Source organism: Cherax quadricarinatus, chromosome 87 (genome assembly GCF_038502225.1).
Source record: "Cherax quadricarinatus isolate ZL_2023a chromosome 87, ASM3850222v1, whole genome shotgun sequence".
NCBI classification, from domain to species: Eukaryota; Metazoa; Arthropoda; class Malacostraca; order Decapoda; family Parastacidae; genus Cherax; species Cherax quadricarinatus.
In genome coordinates, this window is record NC_091378.1 from 5,024,721 (window position 1) to 5,039,924 (window position 15,204).

Genomic DNA, 15,204 nt, shown 5'->3' on the forward strand with positions numbered 1-15,204 from the left:
TGGACCATTTAGAAAGTCACAATGTGACTTGGTAAAATGGTACAAATCGGACCGAAACGTCGTCATAAGCTTGTTATTTGCATATTGTTCCAGTCACGGTATTGTGTGTTTTTGTTCTTCATATAAAGGTGGTAATTTATGAAATGATCCATTTAACACAAGCAAATAAGGCTGAAAATTAGAGGCTGTACAAGATCTTCACGGGAGACAAAACTTTTGAAATATGATATATATACTTCTGAAGAGTTTCGAGAGAGTATCTGCTCTCTGAGCCCGGCCATGGGCCAGGCTCGTCTGGTTGCAGACACACTGCTGGGGTAGGTTTTGCAAGCAGATCTGCATGAATGATAAACCAGTATGGGCAAAGGTAATCGAGTGAATATTAAAATGGTATAAAATACCGACAGGTTGTTAGATAAGACACACATACGACAGTAGCACATGTATCTTATCTAACAAAGATAATTGAGTTATTGTCAGGCATTCACTATAAATATGAATTTGAAATTTCTTGAAAAGCCTACCTCTTATGTCTAAAGAATTGGAAGAGGATTATTATTGAAGAAACGAGGAAGTTCAGAAAAACTTAGCCTAAAACTAGACTGAATAATTATGAAATACCCAAAGAAAAGCGGTGAAACAGGAGCAGAAGGGAATGAAGAGGAAAGATGCAAACCAATAAAAAGTAAATGAAAAGAACGAGACCAATAAATGCACATTCCAAAGCTGTTATAAACTGCAGCAACATAAGCCACACACAAGTATTATCCTTGACAAATATATAATTATTATTAACACTGGAAAAAGCATGAATATGCTAATAACAGTAAAGCGCTGTTTGGCAATGAGCAGAGATTCTGTCGCATCACCTGGCATAAAAAATCTATATTTCTTGGTATTTCACGAGAGGAACTGAACGTATCTAATATTTTTAGTCATGGGGACAAGTAAAAAAAAAAAAAAAAAAAAAAGCAAAACTAAGTCCTAATTTTGTAAAAACACCATATAAAACAAAACCAAAGTGTAAATATACAAAAGCTGGAGATAAACAAGTGGGACTCCACAACTACAAATGACTGGCAAAAACAAAATAGTCCAACACCAGAATAAAACATATATCCCAAATATTAAAAAAAAAAAAAAAAAAAAAAAAAAAAAAGTCATACTGGATTGATACAGAGGAACCACATTATGAGATGGAGTTATACTGGAGAGAACATACAGAGCACAAGTGGCAGCAATACTGGACTTGCCAACAATCTCACTAAAGTAACAATGTTAGAGGATCTCACCGTCAAGAATCACAGTAGTGTCATCACAACTGTGAGGAAAATGATAAGATGTTAATGCTGTTATTACTTGCAGGTTACTAGAAGGGGTAGCGTAAGTTGCAGAGATATAGCGGTAGACTAGGCTTGACTTTAATCTTATTAATTGACACACAGGTACAAGATGGGCAGAGTGAGGGAATGACCGATAGCCAGTCCGTGGAGGGGAGGCTGTTTAACCCATGAGGGTAGGCCGTGGAGCGAGACTGGATGGGCTCCGTGTCTCGCAGACCTGGGCAGGCCTAGAGGGGGCAGCACTGTAGTGCTGTGGGATATGAATCTAGCAGACAGCATAGGCTGTCTAGCAGACAGTACAGGCTGTCTACAAAGATGGATAATGAGAACCTTCAAAACAAGGTATGCCATGCCAATGATCCTCAAGCCACTTGTTCTATGTAGGCTGGAATACTACTGTACACTAACAGCCCAATTCAAGGCCAGTAAAACTGTAGATTTGGAGAATGTAGAGAACCTTCAGAGCACATGTAAGTACAGTGAAGCACCTAAATTACTGGGAACATTTGAAATCCTTTGATCTGTACTCCTCTGAACACAGGTGAGAAGTTGCATCATAATTTACACTTGGAAATTCTGGAAGGAATTTGTCACAAATATGTATACAGAAATCATCCAAATACAGTTAATACTAACTATTACAGTGAACCTCATTTTTCGGCCACTGTTTATCAGCCATTTCGTATTTAGGCCAGTTTTTCAGTGGAAATTTTGCTCTGTATTTTGGCCATTGCCTCGTATATTGGCCATATTAGATGCGTCAGCCTGCCTCCCACATTGACGCCACGTGTAGGCAAGTCAGCCTTCCTTTGTCTGTTGGAAAGTGAGCATATACTCCTTGCATTCATCCAAACATTTCCTTAAAAAACATTGTTTTTGGTGTTTTTTTAAGTGTGACTGTGAAATAAGTCACCATGGCCCCCAAGAAAGTTCCTAGTAGAGTTCCTTGGGTTAAGAAAGTGAGAAACATGATGGAATTCAAGAAGGAAGTAATAGAAAAATACGAAAGTGGTGTGCGGGTGCTACAACTTGCCAGGATGTATGGCAAAAACAAATCATCACTTCTATCCTGGCAAAGAAAGAACAAATCAAGGAAGCTGATGTGGTGAAAGGGGTAAACCATGTTAACAAAAAAGAGATCACAAATGAAGAAGTGGAGAAGTTGTTGCTGTTGTTATGGATCAGGGAAAAACAGTGGGAGATAGTGTTTCAGAGATGATCATTTGTGAAAAGGCAAGGCAGTTGCATGTGGATCTCAAAGAAAATGCCTAGTACTAGCCAGCAGTGGCTGGTTCGAGAGATTTAAGAGGCGTAGTGGCATACTCAGCGTTGTAAGGCATGGTGAGGCTGCAAGTTCTGACAGACATGCAGCTGAAAAATTTGTGCAGGAATTCAAGGGGTACGTAGAGGATGAAGAATTCCAACCCCCCAACAAGTGTTCAACTGTGACGAAACAAGCCTCTTTTTGAAAGAAAATGTCGAAGAGGACCTTCATCATGGAGGAGGAAAAGGCCCTGCCAGGACACAAGCCTATGAAAGACAGGCTAACTGTCTTGTTCTGTGATAACACTAGTGGGGATTTCAAAGTGAAGCCTTTACTCGTGTATCACTCTGAAAATCCCAGTGTTGAAAAACAATGTCGTCAAGAGTAAACTGTGCGAGATGTGGAAAGCTAATCATAAGGCATGAGTCACGAGGCAACTTTTCATTGACTGGGTCCATGAAGTTTTTGACCCGAGTGTGAAAAAATACCTCTGGAAAATAAACTGCTACTCAAGTGCCTCCAGTTAATGGAGAATGCTCCTGTTCATCCTCCAAACTTGGTAGACCAATTGTCTAGGGATTTCCGTTTTATAACAGAAGTTCTTGCCGCCTCCTAACACCACTCCTCTCCTCCAGCCCATGGACCAGCAGGTCATTTCTAACTTCAAAAACTCTACACAAAAGCAGCATTTCAAAAGTGTTTTGAAGTGACCTCGGACACCGAACTGACCCTAAAAGAGTTCTGGAGGAATCGCTTCAATATCTACAACTGTATAAGCCTTATAGGTAAGGCTTGGCAGGGAGTGACTTCCAGAACTTTGAACTCTTCTTGGAGACAATTGTGGCCAGACTGTGTCCTTGAGAAGGATTTTGCAGGGTTTGAGGCTGACGCTGACCCTGTTGACCCTCTGCCTGTTGTGGCATTGGGGAAGTCCATGGGGTTGGATGCTAGTCGTGAGGATGTGGAAGAGTTGGTGGAGGACCACAGGGAAGAGCTAACCACTGAAGAGCTGCAACACCAACTAGAACAGCAACAGACCACAGCTGAGGAACTTGCTTCAGAGGAGGAGGAGGAGGAGGAGGGAAGGATGTGCCTTCTTCAGTGATTAAGGACATTTGTGCAAAGTGGAATGAGGTGCAAACTTTTGTGGAGAAATATCACCCTGACTAAGTTGAAACCAAGACATATCTTCAGCGACAAAACATTGTCCCATTTTAGGGAAATCTTGAAGAAACGCCAGAAACAGAGCACTCTGGACAGTTATTTTGTGCGAGGGGGTCCAGTGACTCTCAAACTGGTCCTAGTACCATTAAAAGACAAAGAAGGGAAGTGACCCCAGAGAGGGACTTGTTACCTGAAGTCCTTATGGAGGGGGATTCCTCTTCCATACAATAATCTGACCTCCCTCTCTCCTCCTCCTTGTCTTCCATAACCAATAAGAGTCTTCAATAAAGGTATGCAATAGTGATTTAAATGTTCTTAATTTATTTTATTTAGTTCTCATTATTTTGTGTATGTAAAACTATAATCTTTAAAAAATGTATTTTTTTTGTGAATATTTTTGGGTATCTGGAACAGATTAATTGTATTTACATAATTCTTATGGGAAATATTGCTTCGAATTTAGACCGACTTTCTGGAATGGATTACGGCCGAAAAACGAGGTTCCACTGTAATTGAAAAAAAAAATGCCTAGAGCATATTAAAGTGGGTGTGTCACTGTGTTATGGTACTGTGGCTATAATTCTTTACAGCTGATATACTCGAGTCCCTATATAACTGTCGTGTTCATCCTCAAAGAGCACAAGTCAGTTCCCAAAGACAACCTATCTTGACTGAATCTACCATGGTTACAAATACCTGCTAGACATACAACCATTCTTCAATGTCAACCTCACAATCTTCTATACACAAGACTGGCACAAACCAAGAACCAACTGCCACTAAAAACATGTTTTATAAATATATACTACAAAGCTAAAATAAAATTATGAATAATGTGAAATCAGTCATAATAGTTGAAAGTAAAATAGTGGTGGCATACCTGGAGAGAGTTCCGGGGGTCAACGCCCCCGCGGCCCGGTCTGTGACCAGGCCTCCTTAGGTCAGTGTCCCAGGATGCGACCCACACCAGTCGACTAACACCCAGGTACCCATTTTACTGATGGGGAACATAGACAACAGGTGGAAAGAAACACGTCCAATGTTTCTACTCTGGCTGGGAATCGAACCCAGGCCCTCACCGTGTGAAGCGAGAGCGTTAACCACCAGGCCACCAGACCCTGGACATACTACCTAGATTAAGTTTACACAAACCTGTATACCTTTCATTTCCCAGGCATTGTATGACCCCTACAGGTTTAGTGTTTCCCTGTGTGGTGTATTTAAAAAATAAAACTCACTGGAAGAACAGAACCAACATCTTGTGACTATCTGCAGAATAAGTAACAAACCTGGGCATCACTACATTAATCATCAGAGACGGTGGGCATCAACAAGTTCTCAGGAGCACTGCAGCAGGCCTACTGGTCCACTGAAGATTAAGACATGTTTGCAACAGCTGGGTATCTTCATTGATAAAGATACCCATATTTTTGCATGCGTCTTTCTTCAACTTGTTGGTATTTTATACCATTTACAGCACTACTGGCCCATGCTAGTTAGGTTCAAATCACCTACTGGCTCAAGCCAGTCAGGTCCAAGTCATGCCCACTCATGTATTTGTGTAACCTATTTTTAGAGCTACACAACGTTTTAGCTTCAATGATGTTACTCGGGAGTTTGTTCCACTCATCCACAACTCTATTACCAAACCAGTACTTTTCTATATCCTTTCTAAATCTATTTTTTTCCAACTTCAGGCCAAGACACTAGAGTTAACCATTTTGCACAAGATAAAGACACCCTGAATAGTAGTGTTAAAACTTAACTGGCAGCACTTTGTCTGAAATAAGAAAGTGAGAAGGTCCTCTCCTCCCAGTCAACTTAGCTGCAATACACCAGCTACTAAGCCATGATACCAAGCGTCAGTAGGTTATCTGTCAATTTAAAAAAGTATTTTTGAACAGTGACCATCTAGTACAGTATTGAAGAGTAACCTTCTAGTAAAGTATTGAAGAGTAACCTTCCAGTACAGTATTAACAGTAACCTTCCAGTACAGTATTAACAGTAACCTTCCAGTACAGTATTAACAGTAACCTTCCAGTACAGTATTAACAGTAACCTTCCAGTACAGTATTAACAGTAACCTTCCAGTACAGTATTAACAGTAACCTTCCAGTACAGTATTAACAGTAACCTTCCAGTACAGTATTAACATTAACCTTCCAGTACAGTATAGAAGTGACCTTCCAGTACAGTACTGAACAGTGACCTTCCAGTAAACTACTGAACAGTGACCTTCCAGTACAGTACTGAACAGTGACCTTCCAGTAAACTACTGAACAGTGACCTTCCAGTAAACTACTGAACAGTGACCTTCCAGTAAACTACTGAACAGTGACCTTCCAGTAAACTACTGAACAGTGACCTTCCAGTACAGTACTGAACAGTGACCTTCCAGTAAACTACTGAACAGTGACCTTCCAGTAAACTACTGAACAGTGACCTTCCAGTAAACTACTGAACAGTGACCTTCCAGTACAGTACTGAACAGTGACCTTCCAGTACAGTACTGAACAGTGACCTTCCAGTAAACTACTGAACAGTGACCTTCCAGTAAACTACTGAACAGTGACCTTCCAGTACAGTACTGAACAGTGACCTTCCAGTAAACTACTGAACAGTGACCTTCCAGTACAGTACTGAACAGTGACCTTCCAGTAAACTACTGAACAGTGACCTTCCAGTAAACTACTGAACAGTGACCTTCCAGTAAACTACTGAACAGTGACCTTCCAGTACAGTACTGAACAGTGACCTTCCAGTACAGTACTGAACAGTGACCTTCCAGTAAACTACTGAACAGTGACCTTCCAGTAAACTACTGAACAGTGACCTTCCAGTACAGTACTGAACAGTGACCTTCCAGTAAACTACTGAACAGTGACCTTCCAGTAAACTACTGAACAGTGACCTTCCAGTAAACTACTGAACAGTGACCTTCCAGTAAACTACTGAACAGTGACCTTCCAGTACAGTACTGAACAGTGACCTTCCAGTACAGTACTGAACAGTGACCTTCCAGTAAACTACTGAACAGTGACCTTCCAGTACAGTACTGAACAGTGACCTTCCAGTACAGTACTGAACAGTGACCTTCCAGTACAGTACTGAACAGTGACCTTCCAGTACAGTACTGAACAGTGACCTTCCAGTAAACTACTGAACAGTGACCTTCCAGTAAACTACTGAACAGTGACCTTCCAGTACAGTACTGAACAGTGACCTTCCAGTAAACTACTGAACAGTGACCTTCCAGTAAACTACTGAACAGTGACCTTCCAGTAAACTACTGAACAGTGACCTTCCAGTAAACTACTGAACAGTGACCTTCCAGTACAGTACTGAACAGTGACCTTCCAGTAAACTACTGAACAGTGACCTTCCAGTAAACTACTGAACAGTGACCTTCCAGTAAACTACTGAACAGTGACCTTCCAGTAAACTACTGAACAGTGACCTTCCAGTAAACTACTGAACCGTGACCTTCCAGTAAACTACTGAACAGTGACCTTCCAGTACAGTACTGAACAGTGACCTTCCAGTAAACTACTGAACAGTGACCTTCCAGTACAGTACTGAACAGTGACCTTCCAGTAAACTACTGAACAGTGACCTTCCAGTAAACTACTGAACAGTGACCTTCCAGTAAACTACTGAACAGTGACCTTCCAGTAAACTACTGAACAGTGACCTTCCAGTACAGTACTGAACAGTGACCTTCCAGTACAGTACTGAACAGTGACCTTCCAGTACAGTACTGAACAGTGACCTTCCAGTACAGTACTGAACAGTGACCTTCCAGTACAGTACTGAACAGTGACCTTCCAGTACAGTACTGAACAGTGACCTTCCAGTACAGTACTGAACAGTGACCTTCCAGTACAGTACTGAACAGTGACCTTCCAGTACAGTACTGAACAGTGACCTTCCAGTACAGTACTGAACAGTGACCTTCCAGTACAGTACTGAACAGTGACCTTCCAGTACAGTATTAACAGTGACCTTCCAGTACAGTACTGAACAGTGACCTTCCAGTACAGTATTAACAGTGACCTTCCAGTACAGTACTGAACAGTGACCTTCCAGTACAGTACTGAACAGTGACCTTCCAGTACAGTACTGAACAGTGACCTTCCAGTACAGTATTAACAGTGACCTTCCAGTACAGTACTGAACAGTGACCTTCCAGTACAGTATTAACAGTGACCTTCCAGTACAGTACTGAACAGTGACCTTCCAGTACAGTACTGAACAGTGACCTTCCAGTACAGTACTGAACAGTGACCTTCCAGTACAGTACTGAACAGTGACCTTCCAGTACAGTATTAACAGTGACCTTTCAGTACAGTACTGAACAGTGACCTTCCAGTACAGTACTCATCCTGCTCTGCAAGAGACCACATGAAGAGATGATGGAAAGAAGTGGCATCAAGAAATCAATAAACTTATTAAATAATCTGTTCTCCTATTAGTGTATGCAATTTTCTCCACAATTCCACTGGTTCATATCTGCAGAGTCGAACATGCTACGGAACCTAATTATTTGTAATAAATTTACAGTATCAATATAAGAAAAAAAAAGAGCACAAGCTTAAGAGTAACAAAGTATCATACAGCTTAGTTAAAACCTTTGCAATTGAAAATTTACAAATTTTGGAAGAAAATTTGAGACCTCTGCACTTCATGCCTCTTCCTCCAGTGCTGATATAATCTAGAAACTAGTGCCACAATCAGGTTCACAATTTTTTTAATATGGCACAGGTTTTTTGGTGGTTAGGTCCCCGACCCCAGCTGATATGTGAAAATGGCAGACGCGTAAAAAAGTGTTTTTTCACTATCGAATGCATCAAAAATGCCTGATAACATGTTTACACTATCATATACGTATTAAGTGACCAATACAGCTAGGCCTAAAAAAAAAAAAAAAAAAAAATACGAATGTAAAACGAATATATAGTACATACAACACTTGCCTTAAAATATGGCACCGGACGCCTTTCCCTTACACACAATGATGGAAAAGCGGAAAAAGCACTGAATATAATGAACACTGGCTCATTTGAAAACTGCCAAAATAGCAAAACACCAAAAAGAGGGATGCCAAAATGTGGGGCTTTTCTGTATAGGGTTACGAGTTCAAAATAACATATCTGAACCTTGTGTCTATTAATGAACTTATTTTTGGCCGAGTTTGCAAATGTTCTGATGCCAATCATGGCACAAGGTTTGCATGATGTAGTATCAAGCCAGTAGAGGAGCTCATCATCCTCAAGTCACCAATCAGAAAGCCTAACTTCTTCCTAAGGGTGAAGCAGTATAGTTGTACACTTGATAAAAGGTATTACCCAAGTGTTTGCAACCATTCATAACTAGGAATAATGACTGTTTGGACTTCCAAAAATTTACAAAAAACTATGAAAGTTGCCGCAAAATTTATAAGAGTAAAAAGTCTTAGAAAAGCCAATCTGTAACATAGTAAAAGCTACAGGAATAAAACTGTCAAACAAGATTAGCCCAATTAGTGAACATTCAGCATGTTTTTTTACACCTGCTGCCCCTCTAGACCTAGCAGTAAGTAGGTACCAGGGTGTTGGTTGTCTGCTGTAGGTTGCATCCTGAAGAGTGGTAGTATACCATACCTTGAAATATGCCAAGTTAGGATAACTTAGCCTGGAAATTCAACTGTGCAAAAGGAGAAAAAGCCTACTTACCAAGAGATGCAGATGACCAAGCTGCAGAGTGCTGCCAGGCACATGCACACGGGAACTGAAAGTCACAAAATTTTTTTTAGCTTGTTAATCCACATGACCCTTCATGGGAACTAGTTCCCAGCCATCATTATAAATAATACTAGTAAACTCAGTAACTGTTGTGATATATTAAGCAATACTCACAGAAATATATTAAACATATTTCATGGGCAATTGAGATGCCAGACAACCATAAGATACATATGGGGGCACCTGAAGGGAATAAATCCACTCGAGAAAGTCTATGTTTCTTAGGTAAGTCATGTATGTTGTAAGAGGCGACTAAAATGCCTAGAGCAAGGGTCTAGTAACCCCTTCTCCTGTATACATTACTAAATTTAACCCGTAAACGGTCCAAACGTATATATACGTTTTTTCAACATTTGAAAGTACGTAAAAAAAGTAGATCTTTTTGTTTTTTACATTTGAAAATGTGTAAAAAAATTTTGATCTATTTTTTTTGTTATATTTGAAAATATGTAAAAAAAACGTAGATCTACTTTTGTAGCACTACACATGTGAACGTAGATCTGCTTGGACCGTTGACGGGTTAAAAAGAAAAACTTTCATTTTTCTTTTCAGGCCGCTCTGCCTTGGTGAGATGCCGCCGGCACGTTGAGGAAAAAAAAATCTATGAATATCCTAAATAGAGGATGCATCATCTTGAAGTGGAAACAGAACCTTTTTAGGATGAGACAAGATGATGCTATGGTGAAGACTCTCAGACTTACAAGTGAGAGGATCAAAATTATACAGAGAAACAAAATGAAAATAAAACTATTGTACTTGAAACAAACTGGGCAGCAGTAACACCTTGTGTTGAATCAACAAGTTCACTCTGCCAACTATAATAGATAATACATTCCATACCCCGGTATGGTTTGTTTGCAATCGTGTCATTACGATTTCTTGAGTCAGATAATACATTATCTAATTTTCTGACACATCAACCATCTCCCACCAAGGCAGGGTGACCTGAAAAAGATGAAAATACTTTCACCGTTACTCATTCTATCACTGTCTTGCCAAAGGCAAGTCGATACTACAATTCAAAAGCAGCAACATATTCCACCTGTCAGCTTGTGTGTGGCCAGCAGTAACAGCCTGGTTGATCAGACCCTGATCCACCATGAGGCCTGGTCTCAGACCGGGCCACAGGGGGGCGTTGACCCCCGAAACCCTCTCCAGGTAAACCTCCTTCGGAGTGCAGACACTGTACTTCTCACCTCCAGGACTGCTTGCAGAGGCAAAGGCAATGTTCGCGGTTTTCACTGAGACCCACATAAAGGATCACTAGGACAACGAAATATGGATCCCAGGTTACAACCTATACAGATGTGACAGAGTGAGCAGGCAAAAGGGGGGGGTTGGCCTGTACATTGCAGAGTCACTTGTTTGCACAGAACTGCTTAATGCCTCAAATGACGTAGTGGAAGTTTTAGCAGTAAAGGTCGAGAACCAAAACCTAGTCATTGTGGTAGTCTACAAGCCTCCGGATGCAACATCCCAGCAATTCCAGGAACAGCTGTTAAAAATTGACCACTGTCTGGAAAATCTTCCAGCTCCTGCACCCAACATCTTGCTCCTGGGGGATTTCAACTTAAGGCACCTAAAATGGAGGAATATAGCAAATAATATTGTTGCAGTAATAACACCAGGAGGCAGCTCTGATGAAAACTCACACTCACACGAGCTTTTAAATCTCTGCACAAAATTCAATTTAAACCAGCAAATAATAGAGCCTACTAGACTGGAGAATACACTAGACCTCATCTTCACTAACAATGATGATCTGATAAGAAATGTCACCATATCAAAAACAATATACTCAGATCACAACATAATTGAGGTTCAGACATGTATGCGTGGAGCCTCAGACCGACAAAATGAGACTAGTCACGAGGGAGCATTCACCAAATTCAACTTCAATAACAAAAACATAAAGTGGGACCAAGTAAACCAAGTCCTAACCGATATAAGCTGGGAAGATATACTAAGCAACACAGACCCAAACTTATGCCTAGAACAGATTAACTCGGTGGCACTCGATGTATGCACAAGGCTTATTCCTCTAAGAAAAAGGAGGAGTAGATGTAAAATAGAAAGAGACAGGCGCTCCCTTTACAGGCGACGGAAAAGAATAACAGAGCGGCTAAAAGAGGTCAATATATCTGAAATGCGCAGGGAGACACTGGTCAGAGAAATAGCAAGCATCGAACTTAAGCTAAAAGAATCCTTTAGGAGTCAGGAATCGCGGGAAGAACTAAAAGCCATAAATGAAATCGAAAGAAACCCAAAGTATTTCTTCTCCTATGCCAAATCAAAATCGAGAACAACGTCCAGTATTGGGCCCCTACTTAAACAAGATGGGTCCTACACAGATGACAGCAAGGAAATGAGTGAGCTACTCAAGTCCCAATATGACTCAGTTTTTAGCAAGCCGCTAACCAGACTGAGAGTCGAAGATCAAAATGAATTTTTTATGAGAGAGCCACAAAATTTGATTAACACAAGCCTATCCGATGTTATCCTGACGCCAAATGACTTCGAACAGGCGATAAATGACATGCCCATGCACTCTGCCCCAGGGCCAGACTCATGGAACTCTGTGTTCATCAAGAACTGCAAGAAGCCCCTATCACGAGCCTTTTCCATCCTATGGAGAGGGAGCATGGACACGGGGGTCGTCCCTCAGTCACTAAAAACAACAGACATAGCCCCACTCCACAAAGGGGGCAGTAAAGCAACAGCAAAGAACTACAGACCAATAGCACTAACATCCCATATCATAAAAATCTTTGAAAGGGTCCTAAGAAGCAAGATCACCACCCATCTAGAAACCCATCAGTTACACAACCCAGGGCAACATGGGTTTAGAACAGGTCGCTCCTGTCTGTCTCAACTACTGGATCACTACGACAAGGTCCTAAATGCACTAGAAGACAAAAAGAATGCAGATGTAATATATACAGACTTTGCAAAAGCCTTCGACAAGTGTGACCATGGCGTAATAGCGCACAAAATGCGCGCTAAAGGAATAACAGGAAAAGTCGGTCGATGGATCTATAATTTCCTCACTAACAGAACACAGAGAGTAGTCGTCAACAGAGTAAAGTCCGAGGCAGCTACGGTGAAAAGCTCTGTTCCACAAGGCACAGTACTAGCTCCCATCTTGTTCCTCATCCTCATATCCGACATAGACAAGGATGTCAGCCACAGCACCGTGTCTTCCTTTGCGGATGACACCCGAATCTGCATGACAGTGTCTTCCATTGCAGACACTGCAAGGCTCCAGGCAGACATCAACCAAATCTTTCAGTGGGCTGCAGAAAACAATATGAAGTTCAACGATGAGAAATTTCAATTACTCAGATATGGTAAACATGAGGAAATTAAATCTTCATCAGAGTACAAAACAAATTCTGGCCACAAAATAGAGCGAAACACCAACGTCAAAGACCTGGGAGTGATTATGTCGGAGGATCTCACCTTCAAGGACCATAACATTGTATCAATCGCATCTGCTAGAAAAATGACAGGATGGATAATGAGAACCTTCAAAACTAGGGAGGCCAAGCCCATGATGACACTCTTCAGGTCACTTGTTCTATCTAGGCTGGAATATTGCTGCACTCTAACAGCACCTTTCAAGGCAGGTGAAATTGCCGACCTAGAAAATGTACAGAGAACTTTCACGGCGCGCATAACGGAGATAAAACACCTCAATTACTGGGAGCGCTTGAGGTTTCTAAACCTGTATTCCCTGGAACGCAGGAGGGAGAGATACATGATTATATACACCTGGAAAATCCTAGAGGGACTAGTACCGAACTTGCACACGAAAATCACTCACTACGAAAGCAAAAGACTTGGCAGACGATGCACCATCCCCCCAATGAAAAGCAGGGGTGTCACTAGCATGTTAAGAGACCATACAATAAGTGTCAGGGGCCCGAGACTGTTCAACTGCCTCCCAGCACACATAAGGGGGATTACCAACAGATCCCTGGCAGTCTTCAAGCTGGCACTGGACAAGCACCTAAAGTCAGTTCCTGATCAGCCGGGCTGTGGCTCGTACGTTGGTTTGCGTGCAGCCAGCAGCAACAGCCTGGTTGATCAGGCGCTGATCCACCAGGAGGCCTGGTCACAGACCGGGCCGCGGGGGCGTTGACCCCCGAAACTCTCTCCAGGTAAACTCCAGGTAACCAGTTTCCTCTGAATCCTTTCATAAATGTTACTCTGCTCACACTCCAACTATATATTATACTTCAAAATAATGAGTTAGTATTCAGACATTTCTCTATTAAAAAGTCATGCCTCAATGAAATACAAACATTAATGCTCTAAGTCACTGAAAATATTTGAGGGCCAGATACCTACTGTACACAATTTTGAAAAACCCTGGTGTGTGCTAAATATAAAATTCACACTGGAGAAAAACCATATCAGTGTTCACAGTGTCTGAAAGACCATTATCAGGAAACACTTGTCCTGTTTCCTGACAAACGTAACCTAACTTAAAATACTTCATGAAAATTTGTTCGAACATAACACATGGGAATTCACACTGAAATGAAATCATATCAGTATTTAGAAAGTCAAAAAAAATTCCCCACAAGTAATTTATTATAACATGAAAACTCATACTAGAGAGAAACTATCAGTGTTCAGTGTCCAAAAGAATTTTTTAGATTAATCTAATTCCGTAACACACACGAGAATTCGCACAATAAGAAGTCATATCCGTGTTCAATATCTAAATAGCTTCTCAAAAAAAAATGTAAATGGCTGACACCTGATAAGTCATGACAGCATTTGTAGTCTTAAGCAATAAAAAAAACTATTACTTTTATTTTTGTAAGATATGGAGGTCTAAAAAAAAAAGTTTAGCTTTTTTGGGAGTCCCAGGAATGTAACCCTATTTTTCCCATAAGTTCTTCAGTTTATCTAACACGGATTTACCCAACAGCGTTTTCAGGAACGTAACTACCGTGTAATATAACTGTCTACTGTTATGTTTATTTGCCAGTAATTATATGGGAGATTCAGTAGAAAAAGTCCTTAGTCTCTTTAAGCTGTTAGCAGATGTTAGGAATTCTGTGGGATGGGAGACAGAAGTCTTCAGGAGGAAGAAAGACATTCATCTCCTGTAAGTGCCAGATCAGGGGTCTGTGGGCTGATGGCATTAACAGTCTAGTTGATTAATCAACAGCTCGGCCTCAGACCAGCCTTTGACAGTAAAAACCGTTAAAACCAGTCACAGGCGATTGGGAAGGATGTACAAAAGATGGAAGTTGAAATAGATTTTGTTTCTGAAGTAGACAGTTTATTGTGTACCCCATATCCATCCTGTGGAGGGTAGGGCAAGAGCATATGGATAAAAGAAAAAAAAAAAAAAGGCCTAGGAACTAGGCCCGAAAAGGTTAACAGGCATACATTTATTTAATATTTTGAACATACAGAGGTACAAAAAAATACAGGTAAGAGCAGCATGCCAAAGCCACTTGTATGCATAGCATTACGGTTTATATCTACAACTAGGTTTATATCTACAACTCGGTTTATATCTACAACTCGGTTTATATCTACAACTAGGTTTATATCTACAACTAGGTTTATATCTACAACTAGGTTTATATCTACAACTCGGTTTATATCTACAGCTAGGTTTATATCTACAAC

At 40.9% G+C, this 15,204-nt stretch overlaps 1 long non-coding RNA gene across 3 annotated transcripts in view; it reads right to left on the bottom strand.

Moving 5' to 3' along the window:
- LOC128703761 (uncharacterized) overlaps window positions 1-15,204 on the bottom strand; it is a 64,702-nt gene that overhangs the window by 31,768 nt on the left and 17,730 nt on the right. For all 3 annotated transcript variants that reach the window (XR_011394462.1, XR_011394461.1, XR_011394460.1), the window contains exon 5: window positions 9,484-9,538. This is a non-coding gene — a long non-coding RNA (uncharacterized lncRNA). The remainder of the gene's footprint in view (window positions 1-9,483; window positions 9,539-15,204) is intronic.